Below are 22,470 nucleotides of genomic sequence, written 5' to 3' on the forward strand. Positions count from 1 at the left end.
AAGAGTCAGGCCGGGTGCAGTGGCTCATGCCTGTAATCCCAGTACTTTGGAAGGACAAGGCGGCCAGATCACCTGAGGTTAGAAGTTCGAAACCAGCATGGCCAACATGGTGAAACCCCATCTCTACTATAAATACAAAAATTAGCCGGGCATGGTGGCACATGCCTGTAATCCCAGCTACTTGGGAGGCTGAGGCAGAACAATTGCTTCAACCCAGGAGGCAGAGGCTGCAGTGAGCTGAAATCAAGCCAGTGCACTCCAGCCTGGGCAACAGAGTGAGACTCCATCTCAAAAAAAAAAAAAAAAGAAAAAGAAGAGTTACACCAGCTAGGTGTACTGGGCCTAGCAATATGTCACAAGATGTTTTGTGAGAAGGAACTAGGCATTAAAAGGGAGTCACATCACCTGGGTGATGAACACAGAGATATGTGACTCCTGCAGGCAGAACCCAAACAAGAGAGTTACATTACCTGGGTTTTAGACCCAGCAGTATGTTATAATGACCCATGTGGGCAAAGCAGAGGCAGGAGAGTAACATAACCTAGAGGGGACGGCAGCGGTATTTCACAATTCTCACTGTGGACAGCACCAAAGCAGGAGAGAAAACCCCCATCACTTGGGTGCAAGGCCCAGTGATATGTCACAATGCCCCATATGAAAACACAGAGGCAAGAAAAGAGAGTCACATCACCTAGTTTCTGGTCCAGCGATATGTCACGATTCCATCTGTGGGTTAAATCCAGACAGGAGAGTAAACTCACTCAGGTTCTACACAGAGGCATGTGTCACAGTCACACGGGCAGGAAGGACCAAGATGAGATTAACAATCCTGTACATATCCCAATTCTGTGTGCAGCAGCAGGCAGGAGAGGAGACTCACAATACCTGGGTGCAAGGCTCTCAGATATGTTATGTCTTTTTCGGGAAGCACCCAAGGCAGGAGAAGAGTTACATCACCCAGGTGCTGGGTTCAGCAGTGTGGCACAATCCTATTTCTAGGCTGGGCCAGTTCTGAAGAATCACATTACTCAGGTGCTGGGCAGAAGTGTGTGTCAAAATCACACCTGAAGGCAAGACCAGAGATGAGATTAACAATCCTATACATACCCTAATTCTTTGTATGAGAGTCAACACCTCCTGTATGTTGGGTCTAAGTATGTAAGTCGCAATTTTTAGAATGAATTGAATCACTGAATGAGAAACTCAATCCCTCTTACTGGCTGTGTCCCCTTAGTGGAATCAGACAAACAGGTGTGTTCAATCTTGGTCTGAAAGTCACCAACTTGCCTTTGGACTGGATTCACTTACGAGAGTAAATTTTCCAACTTCCGACTGTCTCTGCATATGAGATTCAGAACCTCCAGTGGACTGTTCTTGTGAAAAAATGATTACTGTCAGCTGGGTGTACATGAATGTCAAAACCTCAACTGTACACTGAGTCTAGTTAGAACACTCTCTGTACCAATCGAGGAATTTATAAGGTGTGCATGACAGTTGCAATCTTTGGTGACTGGGAGACATTTGTGCTGCTATGGACCCATGATCATACCTGTGGCTCTATGCCCAGATATGAGAGTTAACACCTCTGTAATGGCTGGGTCCAGATATGAGAGTTGTCACCTGCCTATAAGCTAGGCTTACTAACGAGTCACCACCTCATGTTGCCTGATGTTCACATATGACAGTCACAATTTCAACTCTGCACTGCATCCACATGCAAGATTTAAGACCTCACAGTAGGCTTTGTCCATGGATGAGGGCGACAATCTTAACAACTGGGAAACTGTGTGTATATAAAACAATCTCATCTGTTTTCTGGACCCTGTTACGACAGTCTCTGTACCACTTGAGGGCTTTATACAATATGTGAGAGAGTGTAATTTTCTTTGACCTTCCTACAAAGGGGAGAGCCAGAATCTTACCCATTTTCCTAAGCCCAATATGAGAGATAGTATGTCTCCTATTGACTGATTTCAAATATGAGAGTCAACATCGCACCTATGATCTGAACAAAGACATATGTCACAATCTCCCCTGTGGATAGGGAGAGAGCAGGAGACTTATATCATCTGCGTAATAGGCCAGGTATATGTCACAATCTTCTCTGAGAACAGGCACAAGGCAGAAGAGTTAAAAACTGGGTGCTTAGTCAGGCATATAGATTTTCTCCTGAAACCAGGGCACAGACAGTAGAGTCATATCACCTGGGTGCTGAGACCAGTGATGTATCACAATGTTCCTTGTAAGCAAAGCTCAGGCAGGAGAAACACATCACTTTTCTGTGCCAGAAGATAAGTCACAATCTCTCATATGAGGAAAGTCTTGGCATAAAAGGAGAGTCACATCAAATAGTTGATGCTCTTAAAGATATGTCATAATGCTCTGTTGTTACGGTCCATACAGAAGACTCATGTCACCTTGTTGCTGGGCCCAGCAATATGTCACAATGCCTTTTCAGGTCCAGGCCAAGGCAAAACAGTGATGTCACATTGGTGTAGAGCTCCACAATATGTCTCAGTCTCCCTTGCCAGCAGAACTTATGATGGAAGAAGAATCACATTGTTTGGTATGGAGCCACATGGCATATCACAAACTCCCCCTGTGAGCAGGGATCAGGTAGAAGACAGTCATATCATGAGGGTGAGGTGTGAAAATACATGTCACAATTCTCCTTGTGGGCAGTAGAGTTGCATTACCAAGGTGTTGGATCCAGCAATATGTCACAATTGCTTACGTGGTCAGGAGACAGGCAGGAAAGTCACAAAACCTGGGTGTGGGGCCCAGAGATATGTGACAATGCATTCTGTGGGCAGTACCGAGGCAGGGGCGGAGACTCTCATCACCTAAGTGCAAAGCCCAGCGATATGTCACAATGCCCCCTGTGAGCAGCACCAATGTAGAAAAATAGAATCACATCCCCTCAGTTCTGGGTTCGGCAATATGTCACTATTCCATCTGTGGGCTGGTCTTAGGCAAGAGAGTCAGATCACTCATGTGCTGGGCAGAGAAATATGTTACAAGTAAACCTGTGGGAAGGTGCAGGGATGAAATTAACGATCCCACACATGTTCCGGTTTTAGGTATAGGAGGTTAACCCTTCTTATATGTTGTATCTAAGGACAGGAGTTACAATCTCAATGGTGAACAAAATTTGTACCTGACAGCCTATACTCCTGCTGTGGACTTTGTCTAATTAGTGAAGTCACAGCGTCATAGGTGTGCTGATTCTTGCTCTGTCACCAACTCACCTGTGGACTGGATCCAAATATGAGAGTCAATTTTTCCACCGTTGACTTCCTCTATGTGTGAGATTCAGAACTCACAATGATGATGTGTACTGTTTGATGGGTGTTCATATGACAGTAAAAGTCTCCCTTGTGTGCTGGGTCTTGTTAAGTACACCTTTTTTTTTTTTTTGAGACATAGTCTCATACTGTTGCCTGTGCTGGAGTGCAGTGGTGGGACCTTGGCTCACTGCAACCTCTGCTTCCCGGGTTCAAGTGATTCTCCTGCCTTAGCCCCCTGAGTAGCTGAAATTACAGGCGCTTGTGAGGGATCAGTCAGAATAGTAAGAAAAACTATAGGGAAAGGACACAAACCTTCTGAAAGGTCAGAAGGTTCTGCAAAGCCCCAGGGGAGAATAGCTGAAGGCAGCTGTTCTATAACCGTGAGGCAGAGGGCCAGGAGTAGGTACAGCGGAGTGCAGGGGAATTTATCTTAAACAGGCTTGTTTACTTATATTGAACTGACCTTTCATCATCCATGGGAGTGATATTCCCTGAAAGGGGAACAATAAATGTTAATTACCTACAGGTTATGTTTGCTCCAGGTTTTTGGCATTGTGCCTGCACTGAACGAAACCAAGCAGCTCCAGCTGCTTGGGGCAGCTCTCTGGTCACTAGAGCCAGGCCATTATCTAGCTGCTGTTACTCTGCATACCTGTGTCTGAGTACTAATTTTATCCATCTGGCCAGGGCCTGCAGGACAGACCCAGCAGGCGGCCACCACCACGCCCAGCTAATTTTTTGTATTTTTAGTAGAGACAGGTTTTTACCATGTTGGCCAGGCTCATCTCAAACTCCTGACTCATGATCCACCTGCCTAAGCCTCCCAAAGTGCTGGAATAACAGGCGCGTTACACTAGTACACTCTCTATACTATTCAAAGGCTTTATCCAGTATAAATAAGAGTCACAATTTACTCTAAAATCATGTTTGTAAGTACCCATGACCGTACTTGTGGCTGTAAGCCCAGGTATCAGAGCCAACATCTCTCCAGTTGGTAGCGTTTATATAGTAGAGTCCTCATCTGCTACGTTCTGAGTTTAGAAGTGTGTCATCATCTCAACTGTGGCCAGAGGCTCACATATGACAGTCACAATTCCAACTCTGGACAGTGTTTGCATTTGAGATTCAAGACCTCAGCAATGGGCTATTTTCATGTGTGAGGGTGATCATCCTAATGGCTGCTGAGGTGTGCATATAAGAAATAATCTCAGGCCGGGCGCGGTGGCTCAAGCCTGTAATCCCAGCACTTTGGGAGGCCGAGACGGGCGGATCACGAGGTCAGGAGATCGAGACCATCCTGGCTAACACGGTGAAACCCCGTCTCTACTAAAAAATACAAAAAACTAGCCGGGCGCGGTGGCGGGCGCCTGTAGTCCCAACTACTCGGGAGGCTGAGGCAGGAGAATGGCGTGAACCCGGGAGGCGGAGCTTGCAGTGAGCTGAGATCCGGCCACTGCACTCCAGCCTGGGTGACAGCGCAAGACTCCGTCTCAAAAAAAAAAAAAAAAAAAAAAAAAAAAGAAATAATCTCACCTTTGTGCTGTGCCCTGGGATAACACTCTTTGTAACACTTGAGGGCATTATATGATATGTTGGAGTGTGGCAATTCTTTATGGCCTTCATAAAAAGAGAAGACCAAGAATGTGACTCATTTTTCTAAGTTGAGCTATGAGAGACAGTATTTCTTCTAATAGCTGACTAGAGGTAATGAGAGTCATCATCACACTTATAAGCTGACTATAGTACACGTCTCCATTTAATCTGTAGGTAGGGAGTTAGCAGGAGAGTCACATCACCTGGGATTTCAGCCAAGGGTATCTCACAAGCTTCCCTGAGGGAAGGAACCAAGCAGGAGTGTCACATCACCTGGGTGCTCAGCCAGGGATATGTTACAATTCTCTCCTGAAAGCACAGCACAGGCAACAGTCACAACACCTAAGTGCTGAGCTCAGCATTATGTCACAATGCTCCCTGGGGGTAAGTCAGAGGCAGAAGAGCCATATTACCTGGTGTCTCATTCCAGGGATATGTCACAATCTTTCCTGTGCAGGGCAGGTTGCAGGCAAGAAGTGTCACATCTTTTAGGTCATGGATGCAGATATATGTCACAAGGTCCCTGTGGGCAGAGCCCAGGCAGGAGCATACAATCCCATAAGTAGTGGGCCTAGTAATATTTACAATACCCATAATATGTGAGACCGAGGAAAAACAGGAGAATTGCATTACCTAGTTACTGGGTCCAGTGATATGCCACAATCCTCCCTTGCCCTCTGTGAAATGAGAATAGACTCACATCACCTAAATGCTGGGTCCAGCAATAAAGCACAATCCCATCTGTACGTTGGGCTCAGGCAGGAAAGTAAAACTATTCAGATGCTAAAAAAAGGTGTATGTCACAAACACACCTGAATTAAGATGGAGGTATGAGATTAACAATTTCACACCTTTTTTAGTTCTAGCTATGAGACATAATACCCTCTGTATGTTGGGTGTAAGTACATGAGTGACAATCTCAATGATGGTCTGAATTTGTGTATGAGAAGCTCAATCCCTCCTGCAAATTGTGTCATTTTACTGAAGTCACTGACTCACAGGAGTGTTGAATCTTGGTCTCAGAGACACTAATATCTCTATGGACTGAATTAACATATGAGATTCAATTTTCTAACTTTTGACTGCATCTGCATAAGAGCTTCAGAACCTCAACAATGAGCTGTGTTTATGTGGAAAGATGACAGTGTTTACTTTGGCAGCTATGCATATGAGTGTCACAACCTCTCCTGTGTGCTGAGTTCTGTTAGGACATTCTCTGTACCTCTTGACAACTTTACACGGCATGTGAGAGAGTGTTAATTCTTTATGATCTTCATACAAAGAGGAGATCCAAGACATTACTCATTTTCCTGACCCTGGCTATGAGAGAGAGTGTATCTGCTACTGGTTTTTTTGAAGGATGAGAATCATTATTGCACTTTTAAGTTTGGGCAAGGTATGCATCACAATCCCACCAATGAAAAGGGACTGGCTAGTAGACTCACATCACCTGTGTTTTGGGGCAGTGATATGTCACAATCTTCTTTGAGGACAGGGACAGGGCAGAAGTGTCACACCACCTGGGTGCTCGATTGGGGATATGTTACAATCTCCTCCTGAAAGCAGAATACAGTCACCAGAGTCACATCACCTGGATGCTAGGCCCAGTGATATGTTACAATGATCTGTGGGCAAGGACCAGGCAGGAAAAACACATCACCTGATTGCTGAGAATAGTGATTCATCACAATCTTCCCAGTGGTCAGGGTGCAGGCAGAAAAGGGGGGCGGTTAAATCTCCAAGATAATGGATACAGAGATATGTCACAAGGCCACTTATGTGCTGGGCTCAGGCAGAAGCCTCCCATCTCATGTGTGTTGAACTCAGTGATATGTCACTATATCCAAAATATGTCAGAAACAAGAAAAATAAAAGGGTCACATCACCTAGGTGATGGAAAGGAGATATGTCTTAATACATCTGTGGGCAGTTCCCATGCCATAAAGCTGTATCACCTAGGTGCTGAATCCAGGCATATGTCACAACACACAATGCATGCAGGGCTCAGGCAGAAGAGGAGAGTCATAACACATAGGTGGTAAGTCCAGCAACACATCACAAGTCCCTGCTTGGGCAAAGCCATAGAAAAGAATTGCATCACCTATGTACTGGGCTCAGTAATATGTCACGCTACCCCATTATGGGGAGGGCCCATGCAAGAGAGTCACATCACCTATGTAATGGGTTCAGCAATATGGCACAGTATCCATTCTGGTGCAAGAGAGTCACATCTTCTAAATTATGGGCAACAGAGCCAGACTCCATCTCAAAAAAAATAGTCACATCACCTAATAAGGGGTCTCAGAGATAAGACACTATGGCCCTCATGGGTAGGGCTAAGTAAGAAGTGTGCAGTCACATAACCTTTGAGCTGGGCCCAGCTATGTGTCAAAATTACTCCAGTGGGCAGGGCCCAGACCTAAGAAAAGAGTCCTATCATGTAGGTACTTGGCCAAGCAATATGTCACAATCCCCACTGTGGACAGGTTCCAGGAGAAGAGTCACACAGTCTCAGCAACTGGCCCAGATATATCTTACAGTGACTTTTGGGAGCCAGCAGAAGAATCTATCACCTGTATGCTAAACTCAGCAATAAATTACTCTCTCTTCTGTGGGTGAGGCCCAGGCAGGAGAGGACAGTCAAATCACCTTGGTGCTAGGCCCAAAGATATGTCACAATCTCTTTTTGGGCAATGTTCAGGTAAGAGAGAAGAGCCACATAAAATAGTCAAAAAGGGCCAAGTGAAATGGCTTACCCCTGTAATCCCAGCACATTGGGAGGTTCAGTTGGGCAGATTGGCTGAGGTCAGGGGTTTGAGACCAGCCTGGCCAACATGGTAGTACCCTGTCTCTACTAAAAATACAAAAATTAGCCAGGCGTGGTGGTGCACACCTGTAGCCTCAGCTACTCAGGAGGCTGAGGTAGGAAAATCACTTGAACCCAGGAGGCAACGGTTGAAGTGAGCTGAGATCACACCACTGCACTCCAGCCTGGGTGACAGAGTGAGACTCTGTCTCAAAAATAAAATTAAAATAAATAACATAAAATAAGTAAAATAGTCAAAGGCCCCAGATATGTTACAATATACCTTGCAAGCAGGATCCAGACAGGAGACTCATATCACATTTGTTCTGGGCCCAGCAATACATCACCATGCTTTCTTCTGATGGCAGTGCCATGACAAGAGTAATGTCACCTATTAGGCCTAGTGACATTTCACAATATCCCCTGCAGGCAAAACACAGGAAGAGGAGAAAAGTCACGTTAGTTAGGTGCTGAGCCCAGTGATACATCACAATCCCTTCTGTGAGCAAGGGCCAGGCAGGAGAAGAGAGTCACATTACCTGTGTGATGGGTGCAGGGTTATGTCACAATGTCCTCTGTAGGCAGGACCCAGGCAATAGAGTTACATCACCTGGGTGTTGGACCCAGCAAATATGTCACAATGGCCTACATGGACAGGGCACAGGCAGGAGAGTCACATGACCTATGTGCGGGGCCCAGTGATATGACACAATGCCCCCTGTGGAAGAGCCAAGGCTGGAGAGAAGATTCACACCACCTGGGTACAAGACCCAGCAATATGTCACAATGTCCCCTGTGGGCAGTGCCAAGGCAGTGGAATAGTTACATCACTTTGGTGCTGGGTCCAGTGATATGTCACAATCCCTTCTGTAAGCTGGGCAGGAGCATCAACGCACTCTGATGCCGGGTAAAGTCATATGTCATAACTACACTGTCAAAAATGTTCAGGGATGAGATTATACATCTGGACTGGGAAGAATCAACTCATCAAAAATATGACCAGACCGTGCATGGTGGCTCCCGCCTGTAATCCCAGCACTTTGGGAGGCCAAGGCAGGAGGATATCTGGAACCCAGGAGTTTGAGACAATCCTGGGGGCCACATGGTGAGACAACACCTATATGAAAAAATAATAAAGTTACATATATATATTTATATATATATAAATATATATATATATATATCCAGAACCTGAAAAACATAGCAAGAACACGTCTCTATCAAAAAAAAAAAAAAAAAAAACCACACACACACAAAAAAGAAAAAAAGATAGATGATTGATTGATAGACAGAAAAACAGACAGATAGATAGATACAGATAGAACCAGTCATGGTGGCTCACACCTGTAAGCTCAGTAATTTGAGAGGTTGAGGCCAGCAGATCGCTTGACCGCAGGAGTTTGAGATCAGCCTGGAAAACATAATAGAACCCTATCTCTACAAAAATAAAAAGTCAAATATACAAAATAAAGCGCCGGTGTGGTGGTGCACGCCTTTAGCCGCAGCTACTGGGAAGTGTGGTGTCTGAGACAGGAGGATCACCTGAGCCCAGGGAGGTCGAGGCTGCAGTGAGCTGTGATCACGCACCCGCACTTTAGCCTGGGTGAAAGAAATCGAAAACAACAGCAACTTCAGTGTACAGGAAGGAGCGCAAGAGAGAGCAAGAAGAAAAAAAGAAAAAACTGACAGAACTCAATGTACTGTGAAAACAAATTCAAAGTGAGGCTAAAAAAAAAAAAAAAAAAGAAAGAAAAAGAAAAAGAAACAGAAAGCTCCTGAGAGCCCCAGCTATTTGGGAGGCCAAAATAAGAGGATCACGTGGATGAGCCTAGGAAGGTGAAGAGCGCAGTGAGCCATCACTGAACTCCTCTGTTGGACCTAAGCTGTACTGCCCCAGTGAGGGCCATCTGGTCCACCTTAAACATTTCCAGCTGACGACCAAGTCCTACGCTCGTGGCCAACATCCTGTAGACCTGGCAGCCAGAAAGACAAGCCAGCCGGTGGTGGAGACAGAGGCAGAAGCCCACCAGGTCTACCCTACAGGCCACGTGTGGCTCTTCGCGGCCTGAAGCTGTCCCCGTTGGAACCTTATTTCCGCCAAGGCGGCCCACCTTGACAGTCAGCCTGTAAGTCCGCCGACCTTTCTTCCTAAGTTTTGAATCCCTGGTCCACCCAAACGAGAGGCCAGTAGCCACGACCACTGGCCACAGCTCGCCACCCACATCTGGTCACCTGGCGGCCTGCCCGAGAAGCCACCGGATCCACCCTGCAGGCCATGTGTGGCGCTTGCCCCTGAAAATGTGCCTCTGGCGTCTAAGTGTGGGAGCTTCTCATCACTCCCTGGGCGACAGAGCAAGACTCCATCTCGGGGAAAAAAAAAAAAAAAAAAAGAAGATGGAGAAGGAAGGGACGGAGGGAGGGAGGGAGGACAAGGAAGAATGAAAAGGAAAAAGAAGAAAATAAAAGAAGACAGAGCATGGTGGCTCCAACCTGTAATCCCAACAGTTTGAGAAGCTGAAATGGGAGAATTGCTTGAATATAGAAGTTTGACACCAGCCCCGGGAACACCGCAGAAGGTAAGGAGGGAGGAGAGAAGAAAGAAAGATAGGAAGGAAGGAAAAATAAAACCAAAAAAGTTCAGGCAACATCATTTGCACCGATGATCAAAGGTCAGTTCCTGGTCAATAAAAGTAAACAAGCCAGTTTAAGATAAACTCCCCTACACTCTATTGTACCTACTCCTTGCCCTCTGCCTCAGGCTTATAGAACAGATGCCTTCAGCTATTCTCCCTGGGGGCTTTGCAATACCTTCCGACTAAAAATACAAAAATAGGCGGGCCTCGAGGTGCCTGCTTGTAGTCCCAGCTACTAGGGAGGCTGTGGCAGGAGAATTGCTTGAATCTGGGAGACAGAGGTTGCAGTGAGCCGAGATCATGCCACTGTACTACAACCTGAGTAACAGAATGAGACCCTGGCTCATAAATAAATAAATAATAAACAAATAACTTCTTACCTAAATCTAGATTCATCATATTTTACAAAATCTAGAAACAACCTCAGAACAATAACAACTCCATTTCCAGAAAGAGCCTCCCAACCCCACCTTTGTGCCAATCCCAACTGCATCTGCCTGTGGATTTCAAGGTTTTCAGGGCTTTGTGGCTTCTCTAAGTATAAAGTATAAAGGCTCTATCCATGGTTATTTGTGCAGGCCAGGACATCGGCAGGGGAGGCTCCTTAAGCAGGACGGCTGCTTCTTCAGTGATCTCCATTTGCAGGTAAAACCATCCTTAGCTTGCAGTAACAGTTCAGGCTTCTACTTCCCAGTCAGGATTATTCACTTAGTTTGAAATAAGAAAATGATCAATGTATGGCCAGACGCGAAGGCACATGTCTGTAATCCTAGCACTTTGGAAGGCTGAGGCAGGCGGATTACTTGAGGTCAGGAATTCGAGACCAGCCTGGCCAATATGGTGAAACCCCATCTCTACTGAAAATACAAAAATTAGCCAGGCATGGTGGCATGCGTCTGTAATCCCAGCTTTTTGGAAGGCTGAGGCATGAGATTCCCTTAAACCTAGGAGGCACAGGTTGCAGTGAGCCAAGATCGTGCCAATGCACTCCAGCCTGGGCAATTGAGTGAGACTCAGTCTCAAAAATAAATAAATGAATAAACTAAAAAAAAAAATGACCACTTTTAAAAAGTACAAAATCACTCGAACACACTGTTTGTAGAATAGTGTAAGGAAATTGTAAGACTTAAATTTTCTATGGCTGGTCATGGTGGCTCGCACCTGTAATCCCAGCACTTTGGAAGGCCAAGGCAGGAGGATTGCCTGAGGTCAGGAGTTCGAAACCAGCCTGGCCAACACGGTGAAACCTATCTCTACTAAAAATACAAAACTTAGATGGGCATGGCAGTGGGCAACTGTAATCCCAGCTACTAGGGAGGCTGAAGCAGGAGAATCACTTGAATTCAGGAGGCAGAGGTTGTACTGAGCCGAGACTGTGCCACTGCACTCCAGCCTGGGCAACAGAGCAAGACTCCATCTCAAAAAAAAAAAAAAAAAAAGTATCTGTTCTTTTCAGATGATAAACATCTCATTTAAATATTTCCATGATAATTTAATAAACAATCATATGTGAACATTTCCAGAAGATGTCAAGTTCCATGTCATAAAATTTAGCATTAAACTTGGACAGCTAGACAACAGATTACAGAACAGAGATATCCACCATTACAAATTCTAGACTCTGCAAAAAAGAGGAGCTGATGGTTTGAGAAATATACACAATGCACCAATTAATCTATCACATTTGCTTGTGGAAATGATGTATTCGTTTTGTATAGCCATAATTAAAAAAAGATTTTTCCTATTTCTCTTCTCTGGTAGCATTCCCAAAGCAAAGCCCTGGGGTTCTATTTAAAATCATGCAACCAGGAAAAGCAGACATGAGAAATTTGCTACACTCACTCTGGAGAAGATAAAGGTAAATAAGAATCTTTAAGAAATAAAATATATAGGGGGGCAGAGCAAGATGGCCGAATAGGAACAGCTCCAGTCTCCAACTCCCAGCGCAAGCGACAGAGAAGACAGGTGATTTCTGCATTTTCAACTGAGGTACTGGGTTCATCTCACTAGGGAGTGCCGGACAATCGGTGCTGGTCAGCTGCTGCAGCCCGACCAGCTCTCGCAGGTCGGGCTGCAGCAGGGGGAGGCATCCCCTCACCTGGGAAGCATAAGGGGGAAGGGAATCCCTTTTCCTAGCCAGGGGAACTGAGATACACAACACCTGGAAAATCGGGTAACTCCCACCCCAATACTGCGCTCTACCAAGGATCTTAGCAAACGGGCACACCAGGAGCTTATATCCCACACCTGGCCGGGAGGGTCCCACACCCACGGAGCCTCCCTCATTGCTAGCACAGCAGTCTGCAATCTACCGGCAAGGCAGCAGCAAGGCTGGGGGAGGGGCGCCCGCCATTGCTGAGGCTTAAGTAGGTAAACAAAGCCGCTGGGAAGCTCGAACTGGGTGGAGCTCACAGCAGCTCAAGGAGTCCTGCCTGTCTGTGTAGACTCCACCTCTGGGGACAGGGCACAGCTAAACAACAACAACAACAAAAAAAAGCAGCTGAAACCTCTGCAGACGCAAATGACTCTGTCTGACAGCTTTGAAGAGAGCAGTGGATCTCCCAACATGGAGGCTGAGATCTGAGAACAGACAGACTGCCTGCTCAAGTGGGTCCCTGACCCCTGAGTAGCCTAATTGGGAGACATCCCCCACTAGGGGCAGACCTACACCCCACACCTCACACGGTGGAGTACACCCCTGAGAGGAAGCTTCCAAAGCAAGAATCAGACAGGTACACTCGCTATTCAGCAATATTCTATCTTCTGCAGCCTCTGCTGCTGATACCCAGGCAAACAGGATCTGGAGTAGACCTCAAGCAATCTCCAACAGACCCACAGCTGAGGGTCCTGACTGTTAGAAGGAAAACTAACAAACAGGAAGGACACCCACACCAAAACCCCATCAGTACATCACCATCATCAAAGACCAGAGGCAGATAAAACCACAAAGATGGGGAAAAAGCAGGGCAGAAAAGCTGGAAATTCAAAAAATAAGAGCGCATCTCCCCCTGCAAAGGAACGCAGCTCATCACCAGCAACGGATCAAAGCTGGACGGAGAATGACTTTGATGAGATGAGAGAAGAAGGCTTCAGTCCATCAAACTTCTCAGAGCTAAAGGAGGAATTATGTACCCAGCACAAAGAAACTAAAAATCTTGAAAAAAGAGTGGAAGAACTGATAACTAGAATAATTAATGCAGAGAACGCCATAAACGAATGGACAGAGATGAAAACCATGACACGAGAAATAAGTGACAAATGCACAAGCTTCAGTAACCGACTCGATCAACTGGAAGAAAGAGTATCAGCGATTGAGGATCAAATGAATGAAATGAAGCGAGAAGAGAAACCAAAAGAAAAAAGAAGAAAAAGAAACGAACAAAGCCTGCAAGAAGTATGGGATTATGTAAAAAGACCAAATCTACATCTGATTGGGGTGCCTGAAAGTGAGGGGGAAAATGGAACCAAGTTGGAAAACACTCTTCAGGATATCATCCAGGAGAACTTCCCCAACCTAGTAGGGCAGGCCAACATTCAAATTCAGGAAATACAGAGAACGCCACAAAGATACTCCTCGAGAAGAGCAACTCCAAGACACATAATTGCCAGATTCACCAAAGTTGAAATGAAGGAAAACATCTTAAGGGCAGCCAGAGAGAAAGGTCGGGTTACCCACAAAGGGAAGCCCATCAGACTAACAGCAGATCTCTCGGCAGAAACTCTACAAGGCAGAAGAGAGTGGGGGCCAATATTCAACATTCTTAAAGAAAAGAATTTTCAACCCAGAATTTCATATCCAGCCAAACTAAGTTTCATAAATGAAGGAGAAATAAAATCCTTTACAGATAAGCCAATGCTTAGAGATTTTGTCACCACCAGGCCTGCCTTACAAGAGATCCTAAAGGAAGCACTAAATATGGAAAGGAACAACCGGTACCAGCTATTGCAAAAACATGCCAAAATGTAAAGTCCATCGAGGCTAGGAAGAGACTGCATCAACTAACGAGCAAAATAACCAGTTAATATCATAATGGCAGGATCAAGTTCACACATAACAATCTTAACCTTAAATGTAAATGGACTAAATGCTCCAATTAAAAGACACAGACTGGCAAACTGGATAAAGAGTCAAGACCCATCAGTCTGCTGTATTCAGGAGACCCATCTCACATGCGGAGACATACACAGGCTCAAAATAAAGGGATGGTGGAAGATCTACCAAGCAAATGGAGAACAAAAAAAAGCAGGGGTTGCAATCCTAGTCTCTGATAAAACAGACTTTAAACCATCAAAGATCAAAAGAGACAAAGAAGGCCATTACATAATGGTAAAGGGATCAATTCAATAGGAAGAGCTAACTATCCTAAATATATATGCACCCAATACAGGAGCACCCAGATTCATAAAACAAGTCCTTAGAGACCTACGAAGAGACTCAGACTCCCATACAATAATAATGGGAGACTTCAACACCCCACTGTCAACATTAGACAGATCAATGAGGCAGAAAGTTAACAAGGACATCCAGGAACCGAACTCATCTCTGCAGCAAGCAAACTTAATAGACATCTACAGAACTCTCCACCCCAAATCAACAGAATATACATTCTTCTCAGCACCACATAGCACTTATTCCAAAATTGACCACATAATTGGAAGCACTCCTCAGCAAATGTACAAGAACAGAAATTATAACAAACTGTCTCTCAGACCACAGTGCAATCAAACTAGAACTCAGGACTAAGAAACTCAATCAAAACCGCTCAACTACATGGAAACTGAACAACCTGCTCCTGAATGACTACTGGGTACATAACGAAATGAAGGCAGAAATAAAGATGTTCTTTGAAACCAATGAGAACAAAGATACAACATACCAGAATCTCTGGGAGACATTTAAAGCAGTGTGTAGAGGGAAATTTATAGCACTAAATGCCCACAAGAGAAAGCTGGAAAGATCTAAAATTGACACTCTAATATCACAATTAAAAGAACTAGAGAAGCAAGTGCAAACACATTCAAAAGCTAGCAGAAGGCAAGAAATAACTAAGATCAGAGCAGAACTGAAGGAGATAGAGACACAAAAAGCCCTCCAAAAAATCAATGAATCCAGGAGTTGGTTTTTGAAAAGATCAACAAAATTGATAGACTGCTAGCAAGACTAATAAAGAAGAGAGAAGAATCAAATAGATGCAATAAAAAATGATAAAGGGGATATCACCACCGACCCCACAGAAATACAAACTACCATCAGAGAATACTATAAACACCTCTACGCAAATAAACTAGAAAATCTAGAAGAAATGGATAATTTCCTGGACACTTACACTCTCCCAAGACTAAACCAGGAAGAAGCTGAATTCCTGAATAGACCAATAGCAGGCTCTGAAATTGAGGCAGTAATTAATAGCCTACCAATGAAAAAAAGTCCAGGACCAGATGGATTCACAGCTGAATTATACCAGAGTTACAAGGAGGAGCTGGTACCATTCCTTCTGAAACTATTCCAATCAATAGAAAAAGAAAGAATCCTCCCTAACTCATTTTATGAGGCCAACATCATCCTGATACCAAAGCCTGGCAGAGACACAACAAAAAAAGAGAATTTTAGACCAATATCCCTGATGAACATCGATGCAAAAATCCTCAATAAAATACTGGCAAACTAGATCCAGCAGCACATCAAAAAGCTTATCCACCATGATCAAGTGGGCTTCATCCCTGGGATGCAAGGCTGGTTCAACATACGCAAATCAATAAACGTAATCCAGCATATAAACAGAACCAAAGACAAAAACCACATGATTATCTCAATAGATGCAGAAAAGACCTTTGACAAAATTCAACAGCCCTTCATGCTAAAAACTCTCAATAAATTCGATACTGATGGAACGTATCTCAAAATAATAAGAGCTATTTATGACAAACCCACAGACAATATCATACTGAATGGGCAAAAACTGGAAAAATTCCCTTTGAAAACTGGCACAAGACAGGGATGACCTCTCTCACCACTCCTATTCAACATAGTGTTGGAAGTTCTGGCTAGGGCAATCAGGCAAGAGAAAGAAATCAAGGGTATTCAGTTAGGAAAAGAAGAAGTCAAATTGTCCCTCTTTGCAGATGACATGATTGTATATTTAGAAAACCCCATTGTCTCAGCCCAAAATCTCCTTAAGCTGATAAGCAACTTCAGCAAAGTCTCAGGATACAAAATTAATGTGCAAAAATCACAAGCATTCTTATACACCAGTAACAGACAAACAGAGAGCCAAATCAGGAATGAACTTCCATTCACAATTGCTTCAAAGAGAATAAAATACCTAGGAATCCAACTTACAAGGGATGTAAAGGACCTCTTCAAGGAGAACTACAAACCACTGCTCAGTGAAATAAAAGAGGACACAAACAAATGGAAGAACATACCATGCTCATGGATAGGAAGAATCAATATTGTGAAAATGGCCATACTGCCCAAGGTAATTTATAGATTCAATGCCATCCCCATCAAGCTACCAATGAGTTTCTTCACAGAATTGGAAAAAACTGCTTTAAAGTTCATATGGAACCAAAAAAGAGCCTGCATCTCCAAGATAATCCTAAGTCAAAAGAACAAAGCTGGAGGCATCACGCTACCTGACTTCAAACTATACTACAAGGCTACAGTAACCAAAACAGCATGGTACTGGAACCAAAACAGAGATATAGACCAATGAAACAGAACAGAGTCCTCAGAAATAATACCACACATCTACAGCCATCTGATCCTTGACAAACCTGACAAAAACAAGAAACGGGGAAAGGATTCCCTATTTAATAAATGGTGCTGGGAAAATTGGCTAGCCATAAGTAGAAAGCTGAAACTGGATCCTTTCCTTACTCCTTATACGAAAATTAAGTCAAGATGGATTAGAGACTTAAATGTTAGACCTAATACCATAAAAACCCTAGAAGAAAACCTAGGTAATACCATTCAGGACATAGGCATAGGCAAGGACTTCATGTCTAAAACACCAAAAGCAACGGCAACAAAAGCCAAAATTGACAAATGGGATCTAATTAAACTAAAGAGCTTCTGCACAGCAAAGGAAACTACCATCGGAGTGAACAGGCAACCTACAGAATGGGAGAAAATTTTTGCAATCTACTCATCTGACAAAGGGCTAATATCCAGAACCTACAAAGAACTCAAACAAATTTACAAGAAAAAAAAACAAACAACCCCATCAAAAAGTGGGCAAAGGATATGAACAGACATTTCTCAAAAGAAGACATTCATACAGCCAACAGACACATGAAAAAATGCTCATCATCACTGGCCATCAGAGAAATGCAAATCAAAACCACAATGAGATACCATCTCACACCAGTTAGAATGGCGATCGTTAAAAAGTCAGGAAACAACAGGTGCTGTAGAGGATGTGGAGAAATAGGAACACTTTTACACTGTTGGTGGGATTGTAAACTAGTTCAACCATTATGGAAAACAGTATGGCGATTCCTCAAGGATCTAGAACTAGAAGTACCATATGACCCAGCCATCCCATTACTGGGGATATACCCAAAGGATTATAAATCATGCTGCTATAAAGTCACATGCACACGTATGTTTATTGTGGCACTATTCACAATAGCAAAGACTTGGAATCAACCCAAATGTCCATCAGTGACAGACTGGATTAAGAAAATGTGGCACATATACACCATGGAATACTATGCAGCCATAAAAAAGGATGAGTTTGTGTCCTTTGTAGGGACATGGATGCAGCTGGAAACCATCATTCTCAGCAAACTATTGCAAGAACAGAAAACCAAACACCACATGTTCTCACTCATAGGTGGGAACTGAACAATGAGATCACTTGGACTCGGGAAGGGGAACATCATACACCGGGGCCTATCACGGGGGTGGGGGGGAGGGATTGCATTGGGAGTTATACCTGATGTAAATGACGAGTTAATGGGTACAGCACACCAACATGGCACAAGTATACATATGTAACAAACCTGCATGTTATACACATGTATCCTAGAACTTAAAGTATAATAATAATTAAAAAAAGAAATAAAATATATACCTTTCATATTCTGACTTTTTAAACATCTTTTAAACTCTTCTGATAGAATGTAATTTACAGTTATTAAAAAACTGAAATAGAAACAAGTCAAAAAATCTTTCCAAGGTGACAAACTCAGGAAGAAGCACATGTCACAATGCCTAATTTTTTGTATTTTTAGTAGAGACGGGGTTTCACCGTGTTGGCCAGGCTGGAAATAATTTTTTACTCTGGGGACAGGCATGGTGGCTCACGCCTATAATCCCAGCTACTTGGGAGGCTGAGGTGAGAGAACTGCTTGAACCAGGGAGGCGAAGGTTGCAGTGAGCCGGGACTGCACCACTGCACTCTAGCCTGGGAAACAGAGCAAGACTATTGACTCAAAAAAATATATATACTCTGCACCAGCAGCATTAACACAAAAAGTTCTATTAAACCCTGACACCCACTCAAATGTCACCTCCTCTATAAAGCCCTCCTTGATTTTCCCACTGCTATGTCACTGGCAGAATTGATCACTATTACCATTCAGCTCCTTAATACTTTGTACGTCTTTTTATGTACAAGTATTGTTCTCCAGAATAAATTAATCATTTACACACCTATCCATGCTAATGAACTATAAACTCCTACAAGGCAGGTATGTTGAACCCTGTTCATCTGAGTAATCCAAACATCTGATACTTAATAGGTGTCATATACACATAAAATCAAAATGCTGTCAGGGAATTATTGGAAAAGCTACCAAATTCTTTTAAGTTCAAGGGTATATGTGAACGCTTTTTACACAGGTAAATGTGTGTCATGGGGGTTTGTTGTGCAGATTATTTCATCACCCAAGTATTAAGGCCTAGTACCAATTAAATATTTTTCCCGATACTCTCCCTCCTCCAGTAGGACTCAGTATATGTTCCCATCATTTGACTCTCACTTATAAGTGAGAACATGTAGCAGTTTGTTTTGTTTTGAGATGGAGATTCGCTCTTGTCATCCAGGCTGGAGTACAGTGGCACTGTCTCAGCTCACTGCAACCTCCGCCTCCTGGGTTCAGGAGATTCTCCTGCCTCAGTCTCCTGAGTAGCTGGGATTACAGGCACCTGCCACCACACTGGCGAATTTTTTGTATTTTTAGTAGAGATGAGGTTTCACCATGTTGTTCAGGCTGGTATCAAACTCCTGACCTCAGATGATCCACCTGCCTCGGCCTCCCAAAGTGCTGGAATTACAGCTGTGAGCCACCGCATCCAGCCAGTATTTAGTTTTCTATTCCTCTGTTAGTTTGCTAAGAATAATGTATTGTGGCTCTATCAATGTTCCCACAGAGGACATGATCTCATTTTTTTTTCATGGGTGCACAGTACTCCATGGTGTATATGTACTACACTTTCTTTATCCAGCCTATCATTAGTAGGCATTTAGGTTGATTCCATGTCTCTGCTATTGTGAATTGTGCTGCAATGCACATAAACATGCATGTGTCTTTATAATAGAATGATTCATGTTGCTTTGGGTAAATACCCAATAATGGATTGCTGGGTCAAATGGTATTTTGTCTCTAGGTCTTCGAGGAGTTGCCACACTGTCTTCCATAATGGTTGAACTAATTTACACTCCTACCAACAGTGTATATGCGTTCCTTTGTGAAAAAATAATTTTAATTTTCTAAGAGGTTGGCTTTTTAAGACAAATGGTAAACAAGGAAACTGTCTACAGGCCTAGGCCATCCAGCTGCTCTTCTGAGAGGCTACACTCTTACTCTTCAGGCTGTCCTCTAAGAGATGATCCAGAGGATAATATTCATTAGATACTCCAAGAGATATGGCCACTGTGGGCATCTTGGGTTATCTCGGACAGTTCTGAAAATCATGGACAAGAAAAGACTGGAGGGCTGCTGCAAAGGGCCCTGTAATTTCTCCAAGCAAAACTTCAACCAAAAGACATACGAATAAGGTGTGTGTGCCAGGGAACATAAAAGGAGGAGAGTCACAGAGATTTTTTTTCAACAGTGGAGTTCCAGAGGATTATTTTCTACTTTTTTCTCATGTAAAATGTTTACAGACTTCGGAGGCTGAGGCGAGTGGTCACCTGAGGTCAGGAGTTCAAGACCACCCTGGCCAACATGACGAAACCCTGTCTCTCCTAAAAATACAAAAATTAGCCGGGCACAGTGGTGGGGAGCCTGTAATCCCAGCTACTTGGGAGGCTGAGGCAGGAGAATCGCTTGAACCTGGGAGGCGGGCATTGCAGTGAGGTGAGATCACACCACTGCACTCCAGCCTGGGTAACAAGAGTGAAACTCCATCTCAAAAAAAAAAAAAAAAAAAATTGTATACAGACAGAAAAACAATTTTTAAAATCTGCCATCCACTGCTGTGTAAAAACATGATTAACAATTAAAACACCGTGTTTGAAATGTAAAACAAAAGACAAATAGTTGATAGTGTTGTAAATCGGAGAGAGGAAGTTGTCCTCATTTCCACATTTGAGAATGTAGGAACAAAGGTGGAAATGTATAATTTTACTGCAAGCCTGAGTTAAGCTAGGATAAAGGGGTAGTGGATTAGAAGTCCTGCTTGCCATACATTAGAAGTCACAGAGGAAAACCAGTCCTCCTGTGGAGTGTTAATTAAAAAGCAGGAAATTAGACTGAAGGGGCTCTAGTGCTCTGTGTTCATAAGTAAAAAATGTAAAACCTCTCTCAAATTCATTTCTTAAATTATTTTAGGCAGAAACAAAATTCAGGCTTAAGTGATCATAAACCTGCAATTAACCTCTGATTTCATAACCAGGAAATTTCCACCTGAATCATACAAATAAGGGGACTACATAACTGTAACCAATTCTTGAATTTGGTTTGCCTTCTCACACGCCCTTATAAAAGCCTTCCCTTTTTGCCTTTCAGGTGACCCACATATTATGGCTGGGTGCTTTCCATTTCACTAATCACTACTCAAATGAACTCGTTAACGTTTTAACATTGACTCCCTTTACTTTTACAAGAGAAGAGGCTGGGCGCAGTGGCTCATGCTTGTAATCTTAGCACTTTGGGAGGCCGTGAAGGGCGGATCACTTGAGGCCAGGAGTTCCAGACCAGCTTCTACCACGGCGAAACCACTTCTCTACTAGAAATACGATAATCAGCCAGGCGTGGTGGTGTGGGTCGGTAATCCCAGCTTCTCGGGGGGCTTAGGCACGAGAATCGCTTGAACCTGGGAGGCGGAGGTTGCAGTGATCACGCATTGCACTCCAGCCTGGGCGACAGAGCAAGACTTTGTCTCAAACAAACAAAATGTTTAACAAAAGAGACTGGGAGCCCCACTGGCCACAGCTGCTCCTACGCACACACGAGTAGCGATTCTGCCCTGATGACCGGCCTGGCATCCCTGAACAATCTGGGAAATACTCGGGGCTGCGTGCCAAGCTGCCCAGGGAGCTCCAGACAGGGCGCCGCAGGGACTGGACGGGACGCGGGGGTCCGGGTGGCGGGCCCAGCCACCATCTTGCAGCCAGAGGGACCTGGGGCGGAGCTGCGCCAGCAGGGACTCAGGTCGGCAACCCAGGAGCGGTGAGGAGGCCAGTCCCGTCGGTTTCTCAGTCAGCTCTCCCCTCTTGGGATGCCCAACCCCGCACACTCACCCGTTCCCACCTTCCAGAATGTCCTTGGCATCTTAGCTGTGCGTGTCCCAGGACCTGCAGATCACAGGGCAACAGAGGCTGTGACAGTCACCCGGGTGGGGGGCGAGGCGGGCAGGGGTGTAGGACTTTGAACAGCAGAAAGGGATCCCAAGCTCTGGCTGCAGCAAGAAATAAAGGCCCCGCCAATGCCGGATGCCACGCCCTCCTCTCCAACTGCACCACTGATTGGATAAAGCACCAGCATTCTCCCCGTACCACTGCCCCCACCCCCAGGAAACCAGGCTAAAGTAGTGGGGGTCAACCATAGGGAATTACAGCTAATTAAGAAGTAAACTGATACTTGAAGTGAGCTTGCTCTTTCTCTTACCTGGGTCTGCTTGTATAATGCATCTTATTTGCTACTTAAGGGTTAGAAAAAAAACATTTGGACTATTTTTGTTTGTTTGTTTGTTTGTTTG

At 44.2% G+C, this 22,470-nt stretch overlaps 1 long non-coding RNA gene across 1 annotated transcript; it reads right to left on the reverse strand.

The window, feature by feature from the left end:
- Nucleotides 1–490: 490 nt before the first annotated feature.
- Nucleotides 491–22,152, reverse strand: LOC144336633 (uncharacterized). Its single transcript, XR_013408820.1, has 3 exons — nt 22,013–22,152; nt 7,970–8,109; nt 491–3,026 (listed from the first exon to the last, which is right to left on the reverse strand). It is a non-coding gene; the product is annotated as an uncharacterized LOC144336633 (long non-coding RNA).
- Between the last annotated feature and the right edge of the window lie 318 nt (nt 22,153–22,470).

This window comes from Macaca mulatta, chromosome 19 (genome assembly GCF_049350105.2).
Source record: "Macaca mulatta isolate MMU2019108-1 chromosome 19, T2T-MMU8v2.0, whole genome shotgun sequence".
Lineage (NCBI taxonomy): Eukaryota > Metazoa > Chordata > Mammalia > Primates > Cercopithecidae > Macaca > Macaca mulatta.